The sequence below is a fragment of the Adiantum capillus-veneris genome, chromosome 10 (assembly GCF_014529385.1).
Source record: "Adiantum capillus-veneris isolate H3 chromosome 10, ASM1452938v2, whole genome shotgun sequence".
NCBI classification, from domain to species: Eukaryota; Viridiplantae; Streptophyta; class Polypodiopsida; order Polypodiales; family Pteridaceae; genus Adiantum; species Adiantum capillus-veneris.
This window is the reverse complement of record NC_140940.1, coordinates 128,549,316-128,572,350: the sequence shown is the minus strand read 5'-3', so window position 1 is coordinate 128,572,350 and position 23,035 is coordinate 128,549,316. Positions and strand designations below refer to the sequence as shown.

At 36.3% G+C, this 23,035-nt stretch overlaps 1 pseudogene; it reads right to left on the bottom strand.

Moving 5' to 3' along the window:
• Positions 1–12,627: 12,627 nt before the first annotated feature.
• LOC147449639 (uncharacterized) lies at positions 12,628–13,242 on the bottom strand (annotated as a pseudogene).
• Positions 13,243–23,035: the final 9,793 nt, after the last annotated feature.

The following is a 23,035-nucleotide window of genomic DNA, read 5'->3' as shown; positions in this document are numbered from 1 at the left end:
TATTTACTTATGTGGTAAACTATTTGCAATACCTTCCAATAGCAGCTGGAAGCATGGATCAAGCTTTCCTAAATCATGAAGGCCATATAAATTTTGACTTGGTGAGCCTACCCAGGTTGAATGAATTTTATGAGCTACAATTCAGGAATTCGCTCATACAAGCTCTTGAAGATCGTAGCAGATACATCAACTTTACACAGGAGGAAGAGCAACCAATCTTTTATATCACATTCATAGTGATAGACGCAATGATGGACAACAGTAAAATCTACAAGTTTCTTCAACCGAAATCAGTAAGTGATTCCATACCATACATCTCGCTTTGGGAAAGATATTTCAAGATCTTTGATCCTGGGGGGTGCTTATGGAAACTTTCTCAATGGAGGAGGTTTACTCCGTCACTTCATTTCATCTTGCTATTGGCTCGGAGAACCTTCCATATATCACACAGTTTTTTAATCATACAACAAAGGTTCTTCAAAGATAAGAGCAGACAAAGACAGACGTTACATAATATACATGTTGTATGATCAGATAAATGGTACATGAATGTACCATTATCTAAGGGGGGGGTCTACTGATAGCCGTTTTTCGGCTCTCCATAATTGCCATAGTAAGCTACCTCACCCTACCAAAATCACCCAAACACTATGGCTATCCCTACCATTTCACTGTAAATAGGCGTGTGTGAGTTAGGGGACTTTTTCCATATTTTCTTAAAAACCCTAAATTAGCTAGTCACTGGGCTAGTTGAGTAAAAAAATAAAAAATAATAATAAATATTATGTCCCATTTGTGTGTAAATATTTTATTATATAAGTGGCCTAAATATAGGGATTTTTATAATTATATTGATATTTATTTAAATATTTATACCTAGGTGTGTGTTTTATTAAATTTACCTTCTTTCATCCTCTTGCACCATAAGTATATTTTTTGCCAATATGTACATACTCTAACCTCATATTTTTCCTTTATACAAATCACTCCCACATTTTCACCCTCACCCTCGTGAAAACCAAAAAATTGATTTCTACTCATTGGTCACGTTTATTATATTATTTACTTGCATACCTTTTTCTCTTTCACCCAAAATAATTCAAAGAGGGACCATATCATATGATTCCAATATCTTTCCATATCCATAACTCGTCCATATTTTTATTATTAGTTTTACTCATTATTCTAACACCATGTGCTCATTGAGCTAAAGTCCATGAATAGTCCATACACTAGTCCCACCATGTATATATTTCTTTATTCACCAATAATCCTCCTCCATGCATGGGTCAAGGGCAACTTGGATGATTTGTATTATAATATGACAAAGGAGGGGCTCACTCTTGGATGCATTGTACAAATTCAACAAAGGAGGGGGCCACTAAAAGACTTTTGCAGGCATATAACATAGGCTTTTTGGTCAGAATTTTGGCACCTATCTCCACTCTGAATTTGGAGCAGTGGACAAAAGAGGAAATGTAGCCCACGCTCAGAATAATCACCTCAAATTTTTTCATGATTTTTGGAGCTACCAGCGGTGAGCTATGATTTTTTGAGTGGACCCCAGTCTACCCACTTTTCTCACAAGTAGCCCTTAGTCTTCTCTCACCCTTCCACACACCTACTCACTCTTACACATCCCTCCCTCTCCTTCCCTCACTCAAACCTGCAATTTCCATGGCTTCTCCCACCCTCTTCACCTTTACCCTTCTCTCTCATCCCTCTAGTTCTTTTATGAACCTCTACATACATACACCCTCTCCATGTCTCTCTCTATTGCTTCTATGTTACAATTTCATTTACCTCTCCTAAAAATATCTAAAATTCAGAATCTTAACTATGATAACTTCTGCAAATTGAGGATTTTTCATCAACAAATACTCTTTTCATCGTGGTGGTCAACCGTGGCGGCGGCGTAAAGAAGCGAAGAAGAAGAAGAAGACCAGCGGTCATTTTTTCCACAATCTACACAAGGGTGAGTTCAAGCTTCTTCAAAGTTTCACCATCTCAATGATTCTCTTTTAATTCACCCCTCTTCCTTCATCAAATCAACTCACTCTACCCATTGTAAATGTAACATTAACTTTCTAGTGATTACTAACACTAACCACTAACATACTAACACAAAATAGCATTGACCTAACCATAAAAGACACCTCACCTCAAGACATGTGTATAGTAACTCTCTCTCTCTCTCTCTCTCTCTCTCTCTCTCTCTCTCTCTCTCTCTCCCCTTACTTAAAACTCTACTTTCACATTATTCACCATCAATAATGCTCTCTTTTGAGCCCACATCCATGACTCAAGCAGACAAAGAAGGCCCGCAATGTTTTGATATTCAAAAAAATCATAATCCTGATTTGTTAGCTTGTAAATTAGGATTTCCAATAATCTTTATGAGGGGTCTCCAAACTATAAATAGGCCCCTCTCCTTCTTGTAAAACAACCTACAACATCTCACATAGCACCCCAACACTCTATGCGTGAGGAGAGACTTAGGTGTAGCAACCACTTGTGAGCTTCACTCTTGGTGTGAGAGAAGCCTTCAAGCTACACATTGCAAGTGAGAGAGCATGAGTTCCACAAATCTCAAAACCACTATTGTACATGCTCCTTCATCATCAATAAATCGAGGTTTGGTGCATCAAAGGTGTGATTCGATGTTCAAATCTTCGTCCTTCCATTTGTGTAATACGGTTTGGTGAATTCAAGGTGACTTGTGTATTTTGAGTTTTTATCGGTTGATCTTGATTTTAGAAAGTGTTTTAGTGTGTTTTTCATTGCCAGTTTTGTGTCCATTGTAAGAGGGTATTGTGGTGAGAGGTCTCCCACACCCTAAGACAGTGTGTGTGTGTGTTTTGGCAATGATTAGCAATCACTAAGCATTGAGTGAGTTTTGTACAAGTTCTACGATAGCATCATAACGAACCATCTCCATTTGCAAGTCACAAATAAGGTATTACGCAAGATCCTTTCCTCTCTCTCTTCCCTTTGCTCTAGCTCTCTCTGGTCCATTTCATGTGTGTCTTGGTGTGAGGTTGCTTGTTTGTGTTGTGTGGTGCATCTTCTTGGTTGTGCCAAAATCTCTCTTGCGTCCTAGTTCGCATACCATAACTAGGTGGTGCCCCTATCTTGTTTGGGTTTGGCTGTGGGTTTGTTGTTGTGTTGTGCTTGTGGTTGCCCCAGCCCCAATTGAGCAGCATGGGAGCCTTGAGGGGTGTTTAGAGGTCGCCTCTCTTGTTGCCCGCCCCGGACCGCCTCAACGTCAAATGCCACGCCCTTTTCACATCCATAATATTTTTATTCCTCATAACAACTAAATGATAAACTAAACAAATCATTATACATTTTAATTCTTGTATAGTGCTAAAAGCATGGCGAACAACTAGAGTTAGTCATCTCAAAAACTTTTCTTGGTATTAGTAAAAATATTCTTAAATGATCCAAGATTATTACCATATAATACATTTTTCAAACATTGTGCTCAACAGATCTTACTTTAGAGATGGTTCTTAACCATGTGGTAAAGTTACTTAAGAAACAACACTTCATTAGATAAGGATGTACTTCATTATATCATAGATTTGAGATACAATATTACTATTATATAAATAATTAGAAAACATGCTATAGTAAGAATATAACTTTTCTAAAAAAAATTAGTTTGTTAAATCTTTGAGTCCCCTTAAAATAGGGTACACTCTACATAGCACTTCATTCAACAAAAAAAGTCTTAAAAATGACCGCTAAATTGATTATCAAAATATTGTACAATGGCTTGCAATAGCCTAAAAACGGATTACAAGTCCCCTTTCCATCCACAAAGTTTGATGCACTATCATTGAATCAATCGAAACTTTTCCTTCTTGATAAGTACACGTTTGTGACATAGTTTGTATCAGGAACTTCAAAAATATTGACAAATGTGTTGTGTGTATAATCCCTTTGTTGGGGTGTAACCACCCCAGCAACCAAGGTATCATGGTTGTCTCCAAGAAGCTTTGAAGTTCTAGCGGTGACTGTCTCCACATTTTGGAAAGATAAGGTATGTGCCTTGCATATTCCACATAACTCTCTATGGGCTGTCGTCAAAAATCAAAGTATTCCCTGCATGTAAATCATGAAGCATATCCCATATCAATGACAAATTCTTGTGGTACACTCTTTTATACCCCAAATTAATATTTGGATTTTGGCAATTTTGTTACTCAAGAGCATCATAAATTGACTATGATGGCTGGGAAAACATGTTTGAATGATATGTTGAGCTTTTTTAAGGTTGTAACAACTCCAGATCCAAACCTCAAAGTAGTAAAAGCAAAAGTCTAAAAAGACATCTACATCAGGACGTATAGCAAAACAAATTTCGTCTTCTTTTATGAGGCGCATGTGGCCAATCCATGATGGTATGGCATCACCATGATGCATTTCAATCGACTTAAGTAGTAGGCCTTCAGTGTCCAAGATAAGGACTCTTCTTTCTTTCTTGAGCATAAGTGGCATCTGACTAAAGGATGAGTAATATTCTTTTGAAGGTCCCTTAGAAGTACCACTAGATGAGTCCTCATGGCTTGAGAAATATTTTCATCCCAATAAAGATATACTTTTTGGTTTTGAGTCTGCATTAAAAACATGGAAAATTAGCCAAGACTGGATAGTTGCTAGTGTAAATGCACACATAAACAAGAAAGAACATATTTGTATTTAATCTAGCCTAGAATAAATAGACTACTAATATAGATTACACATGCATCCAATAAAGAAGATAATAAGTTGTACATTCTTGAATAGTTGAATCCTTGTATGGTTTCCAATCTAGATTGGCCACCCGTCCATTCTAGGTTAGTTTTTGGCTAAGATACACAATACACATGAATATGAAAGAACATACAAGCATGCTTTTCTTGGGAAAGAAAGATAGAAAATATAGAAAAAACGAGTGCCGATTGGATGGGTGGTCAGTCTATGTGTGGATATGTACATGTAACAACATACGACCATCACTTGATTTAGAATGGATAGGTGGTCAAGCTAGACAACACATGTAACTCTTAAAGAACATGGTTATGCATGTATTTCCTAGAAAAGAGCGCACTCACATATGACCGACCTAGAATGGACAGGTGGTCAATCTCAAGTGCACATATGCGTAACAAAGTACATCCCACCATAAGCTATAGCGTGGAATGGAGAGATGGCTAAGATACACAATACACATGAATATGAAAGAACATACAAGCATGCTTTTCTTGGGAACAAAAAAAAAAAAGAAAAGGAAAAATGAGCATGGATTGGACAAGTGGACAATGTATGTATAGATATGCACAGTAACAACATACGACCATCACATGACCTAGAATGGATGGGTGGTCAATCTAGATAACACATGTGACTATTAAAGAACATGGTTATGCATGTCATTCTAAGAAAAAAGCACATTCACATATGACCATCACTTGACTTAGAATGGACATGTGGCCAATCTCAATAGCACATATGCATAACAAAGTACATCCCACCATAACCTAGCCGGGAAGGGACAAATGGCTAAGATACACAATAGACATGAATATGAAAAAACATGCAAGCCTGCTTTTCTTGGGAAAGAATGATAGACAATGTAGAAGAAATGAACCTCGGCTGGACATGTGGTCAATCTATGTGTAGATATACACATGTAGCAACAAACGACCATCATTTGAACTAGAATGGGCAAGTGGTCAATCTAGATAGCACATGTGACTATTAAAGAATATGGTTATTCATGTCATTCTTAGAAAAGATTACATTAACATATAACCGTCACAAGACCTAGAATAGACATGTGGCCAATGTGGATATCACATATACATAGCAAAGTATATCCCACCATAACCTAGCGTCGAAGGGACAAATGACTAAGATACACAAAACACATAAATATGAAAGAATGTACAAGGATGCCTTTTTTATGAAAGAAGGATTGAAAATATTAAAAAAGGGAACTTGGAAATCATGTGGTAAATCTATGTGTAGATATACACATGTAACAACATACGAACATCACTTGTTGACCTAGAAGGGATAGGTGGTCATTTTAAACAACACATGTGCCTATTAAAGAACATGGTTATGCATGTCTTTTCTAGAAAAGAGCACATTCACATATGACCATGACTTGACCTAGGATTGACCACTTTTCTATTCATCTAGCCTAGAATGGATAGACGGCTCATTTAACGTGCACATATTGACGAGTTGTCTATTTTAGACATGATACTTTGCTAAATTTGTCAAAAATTGAATCTCTTGGGGAGCTTGCTCATTGCATGTTGAGTTTATTATCACGTTACTTCACCATTATCTATCTACCACTTAGTCTTCTAAACCTTTCAAAGAAATATTTTGCATAAAATTCCAAGAAAACCATGCAACCTCTCTCAATAAAACCATTTATAAATTTTAAATTGGAAACTTGGTCATGTTGGATCAACCACTTTGTCATTCTAGATAAAAAATATTGACCTTCATAGTCTAGAGAAATCTATTGTGAGAAACTATGAAAATTATCAAAATCCATTTGTGATTTTACAATGTCCTAGGCCTCCTTCTTGATTAAAATTTAGTACTTGGATTTCTACAGTGAACAAAGTTTCTACACCTAATTATAGAATAACCCAAGTTATATATTATAACAAGTGATATTGGAAAACCCAACAAAGCAAAATGACGTGTGAATACAAAATATTCTTGAGAATATGAAATTGTGTTCTTGTACATGTCTACAATCACATTAAAGTCTTCAATCTGTTGCAAGCCTCTACAGATCATGCTTCAAATATTCTAGCATACTCGCTAAAGCAAATCTGCAAGAATAAACACAATCAATTGTCAATCATAATATATATTTACACTAGATAATTTCTAACGTAAATTAAGAGTATGGCTACGATTGAGCATTAACTTAGAGTCCCTTATCAAATTGTACTAAATAACAACTTCTTGATAAAGGCTCTTGCAGATACAGCCTTCAAGGGTGCAGTTGTGCAACCTAGTTTCCTTGCTAATGAAATTAATTTAGGCCCCTTCATGGTGTCAATAGTTGAGGCTTCTTTTGACAATATCTCTCTTGTTGTTTGCCTTTTTGTTTCTTGTTGGCTACTTGAGTTTGTTGATCCCTCTTGTGTGTCAATAGAATTATCTATTGGAAACCTACTTGTTTCAACTTCTTGCATTGACCATTTTGCATTAGGTGCTCTCCAATATGCAATGACAGCATCATACTTGATATCATTGGAAATTGGGGGTTGCTTATACCGTTCGCATTCAATAGCTTCACGAACATCCCTAGCTTCATCAAGCTTTAATAAACATGGAAGTAGATCACTCATGAGAACATCGTCCATCTTCTTTTTCTCATCAAACATTATTGGGAATATGCAGTTGTTTTCTGGTGAAACACAATCCTTGTATGATGAGTCATCAATAGGAATTGTTCATCGAGGATCACATTCAAACTCAAAAGACATTTTGGCTAGTGGCTTAAACATTGCTTGCACATTTGGATTGTCCGGTCGATATAGGTTCTCAAGAACAAAGAAAGATTCTTGACCCCACACTGCAAAGAATGGTAATGTTGTCTCTGCTCTATTTGTCAATGTCCTTACAATTTGGAGAACATTAGCTAGTTTAGTTGTTGACCAAATTCCCACATTGAATCTTTGCAATAAAAACTGTAGAAACTCAAGACATCTTGGTCTAAGGACAATATATCCTCTAGAGTCTAGCTGAATAGACTCGTGGAGGTTGGATGATTGGGGAAAATGTTTCAGTAAAACACCATTCAAGTCCAACACAATTGTCAACATGGACTTCTTTGACATTATTGGGCTTGAGCTACTGGCATCAACTTGATCATCTTGCACTTCTTTTTCAAGTTGTAATCCATCATCCATTGGAGTGGTTGCCACTGGATGAACCAACATAGCATTATTGCTACCATCTTCCACTTGTTGATCAATTTTGTATCCTACAATATATTTCAAATAGTTTAAATGGGTTTCAAGGATTCCATCAATGTGCATATTAAAGGGAATCCTTACCTAGTGTTTGTGTTGGGAGCGTGGATGTAGCAACCATGTCATGTTATGTGAGTCTAAAGGAAACAAAGTAGCAATAGTTCAAAATTAGTCACAACAACTAGAAAAGGTAGAGAAACAAGGCACAAGGTAAAGAAAATACAATATCATTTGAGGGTATCAAGAAAAAAAGATAATGAATGTAGTCCTTGTAACATACAAAGCAAGAAAATGTAGTGAAAAAAATAAGGCATTGAGGATTCACATGCTAGAACTGCCACCTTAATTTCTTATCCTAGAATGGATAAGTGGCCACTCTAGAGTTACCTATGCCTAAGGAATATCATAAAGGCATTAACCCATCCCAAGGTGGGTGGCTTAACTTGAACTTACCATGCTTTTATTTTGTAGTGAAATTCATGCTTACATTAGAATCCAATGGATGTTTTCAAGTGTCAACAAGTTAAACCTAATTACCTTTACCTATTCTAGACTGCATGTGGCAAATGTAGAGCACATTATCTAAGAAAATTGATTAGCAAAATTGACATATTTCAAACTTAGAATGAACTTGTGATAAATCTAGAGTTCAAATGTGCCTAGATTCTGCTTTTGGTGGGATGTACTTTGTTTTGCATATGTACACTTCAGAATGGCCACCTATCCATTCTAGGTTAGATGATTGTCATATGTGAGTCTATCCTTTTGAAAAAAATACATACATAACAATGTTCTTTAATAATCACATGTGTTGCCTAGATTGGCCACTTGTCCATTCTAGGTCAAGTTATGGTCATATGTTGTTACGCGTGCATATGTGCACCTAAATTGTCCACTTGTCCATTCTAGGTTCAATTTTTCTAAGAAAGATAAATGAATTTTTTTTGTCTTTTTTGCACTAGCTCTAATGGATAGATAGATCTGTAAATATGTTCTTGTTGTCATATCTACACTTCAGATTGACTACCTATCCATTCTACCTTAGATGATGGACATATGTTTTTACATGTGCAAATGTGCATCTAGATTGACCACTCGTCCATTCTAGGTTCATTTTTTCTAGATTTTCCATTTTTCTTTCCTAAGGAGATCATGCTTGCATGTTCTTTCTTATTCATGTGTATTGTGTATCTTAGTCATCTATCCATTTGAGGTTAGGTTATGGTGGGATGTAATTTGTTCTGCATAAATACACTTAAGATTGGACACCTATCAAAGAATTGTGAGATGATGGTCATATATGAATGTGCCCTTTTCAGGAAATACATGTGTTTCCATACTAGATTAGAAGGATGCTATGATTTCTTGCTTGGACCAATGTCTTGTAACACATGTTCATTTTCCAAGGCACGTGTAATTACTCTTTGTGTTCTTTTATTGTTACATGTGTTATCTGGATTGACCACTTGTCCATTCTAGGTTAGGTGATGCTAATGTGGTGATTACTATGCATACATGCTCTCTAGATTGACCACATGTCCATTCTAGGTTAAGTTTTGCTAGATTGTCCGACTCTTTTTCACTAAAAAAGCATGCTAGTATGTTCTTTCTATGCCCTTTCTTTTAATGTATTAACACATGTATATATGTTCTTGTTCACTCAAAAGTACACTCTAGAATGGCCATTTAGCCATTCTTGGTAAAGAAACATGTGGTTTCCTCTAGATTGGCCATCTATCCATTCCTCGTAAGGCTGGTAAGGTGGACATCAAGATATCAAGACACATGTGATTTTCTCCAGAGTGGCCATCTTTCCAATTTTGGTAACATGAGGTTTTCAAGATTGGTTAGAGTGTCCACCTGTCCATTCTAAGTCAAGTGATTTCATATGTGAATGTGACCTTTTCTATGAAAGACGTGTGTAATTATGTTATTTAATAGTCACATGTATTTTCTAGATTGGTCACCTATCCATTCCAGGTCAAGTGATTGTCATATGTTGTTACATGTGTATATGTCCCCCTAGATTGACCACATGTCCATTCCAGGTTCAATTTTTCTAGATTTTCCATCTCTCTTTTCTAAGAAAAGCATGCTTATATGTTCTTCTATATTCATGTGTATTGTGTATATTAGCCATCTATCCATTCTAGGCTAGGTTATGGTGGAATTCACGTTGTTCTGCATATGTGCACTTCAGATTGGCCACCTGCCTAGTCTAGGTCAAGTGATGGTTATATGTGAATGTAAGTTCTTTAATAGTCACATGTGCTGCCTAGATTGTCCATCTGCTCATTCTAGGTTAGGTAATGTTCATAAATGTTACATGTGCATATGTGTTGCCTAGATTGGCCACTTGTCCATTCTAGGTCAGGTGATGGTCATATGTTGTTACGTGTGCATATGTGTTGCCTAGATTGGCTACTTGTCCATTTTAGGTCAAGTGATGGTCATATATAAAGAACTTAAAAACATGCTATAGTAAGCAGATAACTTGTCTACAAAAAAAACATTAGCTTGTTAAAGTTACATATGACCATCACCTGACCTAGATGAATTACATGAAATTGACCATCACCTAGACTACATGAACTACATGAAATTGACCACATACATCTATGCCCCTAAATTGACCACCTCTCCATTCCAAGTTCATTTTTTCTAGATTTTCCATCTCTTCTCTAAGAAAAGCATGCTTGTATGTTCTTTTATATTTATGTGTATTGTGTATCTTAGCCATGTATCCATTCTAGGTTAGGTTATGGTGGGATGTACTTTGTTTTGGATATGTGTAATTCAGATTGGACACGTGTCCATTCTAGGTCAAGTGATTGTCATATGTGAATGTGTTATTTTTAAAAAAAGACACACATAACTATGTTCTTTAATAGACACATGTGTTGCATAGATTGGCCACGTGTCGATTCTAGGTCAGCTATTGGTCATATGCTGTTACAAGTGCATATTGTTTCCTAGTTTGGCCACTTGTCCTTCTAGGTCAAGATGGTCTTATCTTGTTATTATGTGCATATGTGACTCCTAGATTGGCCACATGTCCATTCTAGGTCATGTGATGGGTCATATATAAAGAACTTCAAAACATGCTATAGTAAGAAGATAACTTTTTTACAAAAAAATTAGTTATCAAAGCTTTGAGTCCCCTTAAAATAGGGTGCACTCTACATGGCACTTTATTAAATATGGTTCACTTGGATCTAGATTAGATGATGGTCATATATGAGTGTGGCCTTTTTCCAAAAAAACATGTGTATCCATACTAGATTAGAAGGATACCATCATTTCTTGCTTGAACCAACATCTTCTGACACATGTTCAGTTTCTAATCCACATGTAATTGTTCTTTCTTAGTTTTTTGTTCTTTTATTGTTACATGTGCTATCTAGATTGGCCACATATCCATTCTAGGTTAGGTAATTCTAATATGATGATTCCTATGCATACATGCTCTCTAGATTGACCACATGTCCATTCTAGCTTAGTTCTTGCTAGATTATCCATCTCTCTTGACTAAAAAATGCATTACACTCTAGAATGGCCATTTGATCATTCTTAGTAAAGAAACATGTTGTTTTTTGTAGATTGGCCATATATCCATTCTTGGTAAGGCTAGTACTGTGGACATCAAGACATCAAAACACATATGGTTTTCTCTAGATTGGCCATCTTTCCAATTTGGTAACATGTGGTTGTCTAGATTAGTAAAGAGTGGTCACTTGTCCATTCTAGGTCAGATGGCATCATATGTGAATGTGTCCTTTTCTATGAAACACATATGTAATTACTTTCTTTAATAGTCACATGTGTTGTCTAGATTGGCCACCTATCCATTCTAGGTTAGGTGATGGTCATATGTTGTTACATGTGTATTTGTGCCCCTAGATTGACCACATGTCCATTCTAGGTTAATTTTTTCTATATTTCCCATCTCTCTTTCCTAAGAAAAGCATGATTGTATGTTCTTTTATATTCATTTATATTGTGTATCTTATTCATCTATTCATTCTTAGTTAGGTGATGGTGGAATGTGCTTTGGTTTGGATATGTGCACTTCAGATTGGCCACTTGTCCATTCTAGGTCAAGTGATGGTGATATGTGAATGTGTTCTTTTTTACAAAACACACACATAACAATGCTCTTTAATAGTCACATGGGTTTCCTAGATTGACCACGTTTCAATTCTAGGCTAGGTAATGGTCATATGTTGTTACATATGAATATGTGTTGCCTATATTGGCCACTTGTCCATTCTAGGTCAAGTGAGGGTCATATGTTGTTACGTGTATGTATGTGCACCTCAACTGACCACTTTCCCATTTGCAGTTCATTACAAGTGACCAATCTAAAGTTGATCATGGCACAATGGAACCATCACTCAAATACTTTGACATATAGAAAATAGAACATGAATTTGTTCAAAAAGAGAATTTTTTATTTGTCTTTTTCAGTCAACCTAAATATAGACATAAGATTTTTCAAGGAATGAACAAAACTAAATTGAACCAAAAGGGTACATTGAAGATATTTGAATCTTTCAAGTCATCTTTTATAATAGATATAACAAGTTCACACTACAAAAGAAACAATGAAATGGATGTGATGGTTTCCAAGTTAACGCATACTTGCTTCAAGTGATAAAAAATCTTTTTGATAGAAAAGTTGCCTTCACTCATCCTTTCCACCATGTCGCTTTCGTGCTCAACTAGGTGCTCTACTTGATTGACATGAAGTCCTGCCCATTGCTTGATGTCATCATGCAATGTCACAAATTCTAGAGTCCGTGATTCTAGATTCTTTTGATCCTCAATGTTTTCCACTATGGCTACAACCTATTTCTTCTCTTCAAGACCAATCTTTGTTATATATATAGCCATCACTGAATAATTACACTAGAATGGATCCTTCTGTGCAATACTTCTTGGTAAATGTCTTGACAAGAATTTTCTTCTTAAATCTCAAGAAATCCTTGTCCGATAGATGCTGCACAATTTGAAAATTGATATCAAGTAACCCTGCATCAAGTATGGTGGTAGATTCTCCTGGATCAAGAGTTGTTGGGAGTCCACTAGATGCATCACTTTTTCCAAAAAGGACCACAACAGAGTAGAACTATAAGGACCCAGCATAAAACGCTTCTCTTTCATGATGTAGAACTCCAACACTCTGTTGTCGCATTATGTCCTTCATATTATTCAAAGCGTTATGCAATTGCACAAAATCTCTCATGTTTAAGAAAGCAAGAAGCACATAGTGTGCTTCTTCTGAACCTCCACTGATGGACATCATCCCATTCAAGAGATATTTTTATGGATCCTCATGCCAATGTGTGTTGGTCTTAAAGGCCTCTGATCTTTCCAATACACAAAGTCCTATGGGAACTGGGTTGCGAAGGTGACACTCCAAGTATGAAGAACCTTCAATATGAAGGTTTACCACATAAATTCTCCAAGGAACATCTATTGATTTTACTTGTTCCTTGTGTAGATTGATTGTCAACTCAACATACTTTCTTGCATTCTGTGGAAAGTCAATCTTCTTGATTCCTCGCTTTAATTGTGTCTTGATCCATATATCACAAAGCTCAAGAAACTTCATATACACAACATCATTGATGTTATACATCAAGACAAGATCCTCCCAAGTATTGCACTTTGCATCTTCATTGAGAGAGTTAAACTCCTCAAGCAAGGCATCTTGAATGATACGATCTTGCTTGAGTTGTTTGATTCTTTCAAGCATGTTCATGATGTCTGTGTCCTTTATGCCCTTTGATAACACAATTGTGCCATCTCTTATTTCTGCATGTAGCTTCTTAACCTCTCCTTCATCCAAACCAGCTAGATACCTAAATAATGTGGCACTTGGTTTCTTATTCTCTTTTTCCAATTCTATTATAATATCTAGACATTCATTAAAGATGGCATCAGAATAAGTCACCATGTGATCTTGCTTTGTAATAAAGGATGCTCCAAGACATATTCTTGCCATTCTTAAAAATGCCTACACAAAGAAATTAGAGATCAAAAATTCGTTATCAAACTTGCATGGTGCCTATGTTTCTAGTGCAAAAGATAAATGATATGGGATTAGAAATTTATCACTTACATCCCATTTGCTGTGAGATGAAGTTCCCTCCACGACAACAAGTGGTGGCCTTGTAGGACATCCGTTAAATCTCCACTGATCACGTACGTGCTTCAGTATGACATTGTATGGTTGCTTCACATATAAGGCCTTTGCTTGTTCATTTTCAATAGAAAATATAGCGATAGCAACATGTGGAGGTGGATCTAAAACAATGCGGGCCTTCCGTTGAGCATACACTGCCACGAGCTCTTGTGATCTACCCCCCTTCATCATTTCTTGAACTCTCAGCATTTTTTCTGCATATATAGAGTGTTGTCCATCAAGAATCCAATACCTATAGTCTTTTAGCTTGCCTTCTTCAATCTCTAATGGCGTCATTTGGATTTCTATCCTTTGACCACAATTCTTGACAGGAATCAAATAGGCACATGATGAAGGCCTATTTGCACTTGCAGCAAAGAGTAGCATGCAATTATTTAACTGCTCCTCGTCAAGTTGGCAAGAATTATAATTATTAGGAGCAATAAAGTAATTGGTCACTAGAATTTCATACTTTGTATACTTGAATGGAAAATATATTGAATACTTCTCCATGCCTTCAGTATCGCTTTTCTTTGCCTTTTGAACCGCTTTCTCTAAACGATCAGGCTCCACAAACCTTAAGTGAGGCTGGTTGCTTGTACCCTCTTGTGAAGCATCTAGATTTGACTCATTCACCACTTTGGACCCTGCAACAATATGAGCCTTGGCCCACTTTGCTTTTGGATGAGAAGATTTTGGCCTTGGACTCTTCGTGGAGGGATTCTTATTCTCCACACTTTGGACAATGGAATCATGAAGAGTGTCTGCAGTCACTTGTGTAGGATCCATGTCTGTATTCCAACCTTGAGAGAACATAGTCACCTCTTTATCTTTTATCATCCATTGAGCGAAACATGCCTTTGGAGATAGGAAATACTCTATATTCTCTGGAACTTGAATGTTAATGCACTCAATGCTAGGATGCCCTTCAACGGTTGATACAACTACTGCAACTACTTGGCCTAGATCCTCAAATACATTGTTTTTTCTTATTTTGAGGCAAGAAACAAATATACTTTATGATATTGAGCACCTTGTAGTCCATAATTATCGAGGTACCATGGATGAGGATCATTGGTAGCAAGGTCATTGCTGACTGGAATGGTAGTTACTTTTCTCTTATTTGAGGTCCTCACTTGAGACATTTTTACCCTGAAAAACATGTCATAATTACGTACTTAATCTAATTTGAGGAAAGAACATACAATCACACTTTTCTAGGGAAACAAAGATAGAAAATAAAAAAATGATTTTGGATTGGACAAGTGGTCAATCAAGGTGTATATATACTTATGTAAGAACATACACATGTGTATGAAATAACATACAAGCATGCTTTTCTTGGGAAAGAAATATAGAAGATGTAGAGAAAATGAGTCTCGATTGGACAGGTGGCCAATCTCTTGGAGATATGCACATACAACAACATACGACCATCACTTGACCTAGAATGGATAGGTGGTCAATGTAGACAACACATCTGACTATAGAAATAAAAAATGAACCTAGATTGGACATGTGGTCAATCTATATCTATATATACACATGTAACATAATACAACCATCACTTGACCTAGAATGGACAGGAGGTCAATCTAGACGACACATGTGCCTATTAAAGAACATGGTTATGATGTCTTTCCTAGAAAAGAGCACATTCACATATGACCATCACTTGAGCAAGAATGGAAAAATGGCCAATCTAAAGTGCATATATGCTTAACAAAATACATTCCAACATAACCTAGCATGGAATGGAGAGATGACTAAGATATTCAATACACATGAATATAAGGACATACAAGCATACTCTTCTAGGAAAAGAAAGATAGAAAATATAGAAAAAATGAGTCTAGATTGGACAAGTGGTCAATCTAGGTGCAAATATACCTATGTAAGAACATACACGTGTATGAATTAACATACAAGCATGGTTTCCTTGGGAAAGAAAGATAGAAGATATAGAAAAAATGAGTCTGGATTGGACAAGTGGTCAATCTCTATAGAGAAATACACATACAACAACATAGGACCATCACTTGACCTAGAATGGACAGGTGGTCACTGTATCAACATATCTTACTATAAAGATAAAAAATGAACCTAGATTGGACATGTGGTCAATCTATGTGTATATCTACACATGTAGCATCATACAACCATCAATTGACCTAGAATGGACGGGTGGTCAATCTAGACAACACATGTGTCTATTAAAGAACATGCTTATGCATGTCTTTCCTAAAAGAGCACATTCACATATGACCATCACTTGAGCTAGAATGGACAGCTAGCCAATCTAAAGTGCACATATGCTTAACAAAGTACATTCCACCATAACCTATCGTGGAATGGAGAGATGACTAAGATATTCAATACACATGAATATGAAAGAACATACAAGCACACTTTTCTAGGAAAAGAAACATAGAAAATATAGAAAAAATGAGTCTAGATTGGGCAAGCGGTCAATCTAGGTGCAAATATACCTATGTAAGAACATACGCATGTGTATGAAATAACATACAAGCATGCTTTGCTTGGGAAAGAAAGATAGAAGATATAGAAAAAAATGAGTCTCTATTGGACAGGTGGTCAATCTAGGTGCAAATATACCTATTTAAATACATACACATGTGTATGAAATAACAAGCATGCTTTCATTGGGAAAGAAAGATAGAAGATATAGAAAAAATGAGTCTTGATTGGACAGATGGTTAATCTAGACAACACATCTGACTATAAAGATAAAAAATGAACCTAGATTAGACATGTGGTCAATCTATGTGTATATATACACATGTAACAACATACGACCATCACTTGACCTAAAATGGACGGGTGGTCGATCTAAACAACACATGTGACTATTAAAGAATATGGTTATGCATGTATTTCCTAGAAAAGAGAGCATTCACATATGACCATCACTTGAGCTAGAATGGACAGATGGCCAATCTAAAGTGCACATATGCTTAACAAAGTACATTTCACATGGACAGATAACTAAGACATTCAATACACATGAATATGAAGAACATAGAAGCATACTTTTCTAGGGAAAGAAACATAGAAAATATAGAAAAAATGAGTCTGGAATGGACAAGTGGTCAATCTAGGTGCATATATACGTATGTGAGAACATACACATGTGCATAAAATAACATACAACCATGCCTTCCTTGGGAAACAAAGATAGAAGATACAGAAAAAATAAGTGTGGATTGGATAGGTGGTCAATCTAGGTGCAGATATACCTATGTAAGAACATACACATGTGTATGAAATAACATACAAGCATGCTTTCCTTGGGAAGGAAACATAGAAGATAGAAAAAATGAGTCTGGATTGGATAGGTGGTCAATCTCTATAGAGAAATACACAAACAACAACATAGGACCATCACTTGACCTAGAATGGATAGGTGGTGAATGTAGACTACACATCTAAGTATAAAGATAAAAAATGAACTTAGATTGGAGATGTGGCCAATCTATGTGTATATCTACACATGTAACATCATATGACCATCACTTGACCCAGAACGGACAGGTGTTCAATCTAAACAACACAAGTGCATATTAAAGAACATGGTTATGCATGTCTTTCCTAAAGAAGAGCACATTCACATATGACCATCACTTGAGCTAGAATGGACAAATGGACAATCTAAAGTGCACGTATTCTTAACAAAGTACATTCCACCATAACCTAGCAGGGAATGGACAGATGACTAAGATATTAAATACACATGAATAATGAAAGAACATACAAGCACACTTTTCTAGAAAAAGAAAGATAGAAAATATAGAAAAAATGAGTCTAGATTGGACAAGTGGTCAATCTAGGTGCATATGCTCTTATCTAAGAACATACACATGTGTATGAAATAATATACAAGCATGCTTTCCTTGGGAAAGAAAGATAGAAGATATAGAAAAAATGAGTCTGGATTGGAGAGGTGGTCAATCTTTGTAGAGAAATATAGATACAACAACATACGACCACCACCTGACCTAGAATGGATAGGTGGTCAATGTAGACAACACATTTAACTATAAAGATACATTAGGTGAAATTTGGACTCACAAAGGAGCCCTTTAAGGAGTTTGACTTTACCTCTCTCTACCAAAATGGGCGCATGGATAAATTTTTGCAAAAAAACTCCAAAGTTGGCGGAGGTTTGGAAGTTAGAATGTCCTCTTCAAGCTCTATCTACTGATATATAGCATGCCATGAGATTCCTCATATTTTAGAAGATTCTTTTTTTTATTCACCTATGATGTGACAACTCTGTCGGAATCTAAGTGAATCAAAAAAAGAATCTTCTAAAATATGAGGAATCTCATGGTGTGCTATATATCAGTATAGATAGAGCTTGAAGAGGACATTCTCACTGTCAAACCTCCGCAAAATTTGGAGTTTGTTTGCAAAAATTTATCCATGCGTCCATTTTGGTAGAGAGAGGTAAAGTAAAACTCCTTAAAGAGCCCCTTTGTGAGTCCAAATTTCACCTAATGAAAAAATTAACATAGATTGGACATGTGGTCAATCTATGTGTATATCTACACATGTAACATCATACGACCATCACCTGACCTAGAATGGATAGGTGGTCAATCTAGAGAACACATGTGCCTATTAAAGAACATGGTTATGCATGCCTTTCCTAGAAAAGAGCACATTTACATATGACCATCACTTGAGTTAGAATGGACAGATGGCCAATCTAAAGTGCACGCATGCTTAACAAAGTACATTCCACCATAACCTAGCATAGAATGGACAGTTGACTAAGATATTTAATACACATCAATATGAAAGAACATACAAGCACACTTTTCTAGGAAAAGAAAGATAGAAAATATAGAAAAAATGAGTTTAGATTTGACAAGTGGTCAATATAGGTTCAAATATACCTATGTAAGAACATACATATGTGTATGAAATAACATACAAGCATGCTTTACTTGGGAAAGAAAGATAGAAGATACAAAAAAAATGAGTCTGGATTGGATATGTGGACAATCTCCGTAGAGAAATACACAGACAACAACATATGACCATGACTTGACCTAGAATGGCAGTAGACAACACATTTGACTATTAAAGATAAAATATGAACTTGGATTGGACATGTGGTTAATATATGTGTAGATATACACATGTAACTACATACAACCATCACTTGACCTAGAATGGACAGGTGGTCAATCTTGACAGCACATGTGTCTGTTATAGAACATGGTTATGCATCACTTTCCTAGAAAAGAGAATATTCACATATGACCATCACTTGAGCTAGAATGGACAGGTGGCTAATCTAATGCACACATGCATAACAAAGTACATTCTACCATAACCTAGTGTGGAATGGACGGATGACTAAGATATTCAATACACATGAATATGAAAGAACATACAAGCACAATGAGCCTGGATTGGACAAGTGGTCAATCTCTATAGACAAATACACATACAACAACATACGACCATCACTTGACCTAGAATGGACAGATGGTCAATGTAGACAACACATCTGACTATAAAGATAAAAAATGAACCTAGATCGATTGGACATGTGGTCAACCTATGTGTATATCTACACATGTAACATCATACGACCATCACTTGGCCTAGCATGGACAGGTGGTCAATCTAGACAACACATGTGCCTATTGAAGAACATGGTTATGCATGTCTTTCCTAGAAAAGAGCACATTCACATATGACCATCACTTGACCTAGAATGGACAATTATAAAATACCTTAACTACACATATTGAAATCACCTATTTATAAGGAACAAGTGCCAATGTTAAGAATGCACGTATGCAAAGAAGACCCTATTACAATCTATATATCCTAGAATAGACAAGTGGCCAATCTAGTGTGCACATGTTACTGGACATATGTAGTATAGATTGTTCACTTCCCCATGTCTAGCCTATTGGAAGTCCATTATTGCAAGGGAGAATGCACTCGAAGAGATAGCATTCCAACTACACGTATTTAAATTCAAATTTTCCTCCAAAAGTCAAATATTTGCCAATTTGAATTTAAACCAAGAAACCCCTATCTCCTTCTCTCTTCCCCCCAAAGGAGCCTATATTGTCACTCTCCCTCTGTGTCTCCCTCTCCTTCTCCCACTAGATATCAAAGAATGGACGAGTGTTCAATCTAGTGTGCACATGTTATTGGACATATGCAGTGTAGATTGTTTACTTCTCTATGTCAAGCCTATTGAAAGGCCATTATTGCAAGAAACAATGCACCCCAAGAGAAGAAACATTCAACCTACACATATTCAAATTCAAATTTCCCTCAAAAATTTTAATATTGGCCAATTTGAATTTAAACAAAGAAACTCCTATCTCATTCTCTCTTCCCCCCAAAGAAGCCTATATTGTTACTCTCCCTCTGTGTCTCCTACTAGATATACTAGAATGGACGAGAGGTCAATCTAGTGTGCACATGTTTTTGGATATGTGAAGTGTGGGTTGTTCACTTATCTATATCTAACCTATTGTTGTCGATTGTTGTTGCTGCTGCTACTGTTGTTGTCCTTGCTGTTGTTGTTCCTCTTTTGTCGATTTTGTCGTTGGTGTCGCTGTTGTTAACCCAAAACCGTTGTTGCTGATGTTGTCTTTGTTGATATTGTTGTTCTTCCTGCTAGTCATGTTGATGCTGCTTTCTTTGCTGATGTTGTTGTTCTGCGTGCTAGTGATGTTGATGTTGTTGTCTTTCTCAATGTTGTTGTTCTTCTTCCTAGTGATGTTGCTGCTATTCTATCTGTTGTTGTTGTTCTGGTGTTTCTTGATTTATCACCAGGCCCAGATTTGCTCTCGCATCTGTCACATATAGCATGAAGCCACCTCGATCCACATGCAATAGCTCTCCTACAGTTCGTCTGGTCTCTCAGAAGACGCGGCTCTCTCACAATCGTCTCTGTGTTTTTGTGGTTCTCTCTCTCTCTGAGTTATCTGTTTATGTTTTTACTTGCTTTTGTTTTCTTACGAGTTTCAAACCTAAACATAGTATTAAACATTGGCCAATTCACACTTGGCCAAAAGTAAAGAAAATGTCCGTAATGAAGGTGTAGCTGGTGGTGGTAAAAAATCAAAAGAATCCGTAAAACATAGCACATGCAAGCATATACAGGTGCATATCTAACTCTTTTTATTACATACATGTTTTCTAAATACTTGATGTATGATTATGTTTTTTAATTAGATTACAAATTTGATAACTATGTATTAAAAGTAGCTAGAAGCATTAGAAATGAAAGGTAGTATTTTTGCATTTTTTGCATTGAAATACAAGCTCATATTCATACTCTAAAATAATTTTTATACCCTGAAAATTTGAAAAGAGAGAAAAGAGACTAAAGACTTACCTATTTTTGTCTGTGTGTGTTGTTGTCTCTATTATTGTTATTGACATTGTTGATGTTGTTGATTGCTGCTACTGCTACTCTTCTCCCTGTTTTATCGTTTTTGTTGTTGGTGTCGATGTTGCTTACGCTAAACCACTGTTGTTGCTGCTGTCTTTGCTGATATTGTTGTTCTCCCTGCTAGTGATGTTGATATTGCTTTCTTTGCTGATGTTGTTGTTCTTCCTGCCAATGATGTTGTTGTTGTTGTCTTTGCCGATGTTGTTGTTCTTCTTGCTAGTGATGTTGATGTTATTGAATCTGTTGTTGTTGTTCTGGCGTTTCTTGATTTGTCACCGCGGACAGATTTGCTCTCAGACCTGTCACATGCAACGTGAAGCCACCTCGATTCACGCGCAATAGCTCTCCTACGATTCCTCTGGTCTCTTAGACGATGCAACTCTTTCACAATCATCCCTGTGTTTCTGTGGTTCTCTTTCTCTCTTGAGTTGTCTGTTTACGTTTTCAATCGCTTTTTTTTTTTTGAAGAGTTTCAAACCTAAACACAGTATGAACCATTAGCCAATTTACACTTGGCCAAAATTAAAGAAATTGTGCGTAATGCAGGTATAGCTGGTGGTCTTAAAAAATCAAAAGCATCAGTAAAACAGAGCACGTGCAAGCATATACAGGTGCATATCTAACTCTTTTTATTACACACATATTTTTAAATTACTCGATGTATGATTATGTTTTTTAATTAGATTACTAATTTGATAACTATGTATTAATAAGTAGCTAGAAGCAAGAATTAGAGATAAAAGATAGTATTTTTACCTTTTTTACATTGAAATACAGGCTCATATTCAGACTCTAAATTAAATTTTATAGCCAAAATAATTGAAAAGTGAGAGAAGAGACTAAAGACTTACCTGTTTTTGTCTGTGTGTGCTATTGTTTCTATTGTTGTTGTTGACGTTGTTGTTGTTGTCGATTGTTGTTGTTGCTACTATTGTTGTCGTTGCTGTTGTTGTCCCTGTTTTGTCATTTTTGTCGTTCATGTCACTGATGTTAACCCTAAACCGTTGTTGCTATTGTTGTCTTTGCTGATATTGTTGTTATTCTTCATAGTGATGTTGATGCTGCTTTCTTTGCTGATGTTGTTGTCGATTCCTGGTGCTGCTACTATTGTTGTCATTGTTGCTATTGTCCCTGTTTTGTCTTTTTTATCGTTGGTGTCCTTGATGTTAACCCTTAAGATCATATTGTTGTTCTTCCTGGTAGTGATATTTGTCACCACGGCCAGATTTGCTCTTGGATCTGTCACATGTAGCGTGAATCCACCTCGATTCGCGTGCAATAGCTCTCCTACAGTTCTTGTGGTCTCTCAGATGACGCGGCTCTCTCACAATCGTCTCTATGTTTGTGGTTCTCTTTCTCTCTAAGTTATCTGTTTATGCTTTCACTCGCTTTAGTTTT